This window comes from Morone saxatilis, unplaced genomic scaffold, assembly GCF_004916995.1.
Source record: "Morone saxatilis isolate NCDOM2014 unplaced genomic scaffold, NCSU_SB_2.0 Contig7, whole genome shotgun sequence".
Lineage (NCBI taxonomy): Eukaryota > Metazoa > Chordata > Actinopteri > Moronidae > Morone > Morone saxatilis.
The window spans coordinates 19,023,989-19,024,255 of NW_023340246.1; positions in this window are offsets into that span (position 1 = coordinate 19,023,989).

The window sequence follows — 267 nt, forward strand, 5'->3', positions numbered from 1 at the left end:
GAGGAAGCAAGTAAAACCGAAAGGAAGGAAAACAGGAAGGAAGAACAAAACAAGAAAGGAAGGAGTTGGGGTGTAAAGGAAAAATGGAAACAAGGGAATAGGATAGGAAAGAAGATAAGAAAGGAATTAAGCAGGAATAAAAGGGAAGGAGGATGAAAGATGGAAAGGAAAGAGGAAGGAAAAAAGGAAGTAGAAAAATAGGCGAAAGAAATTTATATAAATCATTAAAGAAATTAAATAAAAATAAAAGGGAGAAGAAAAATGTAA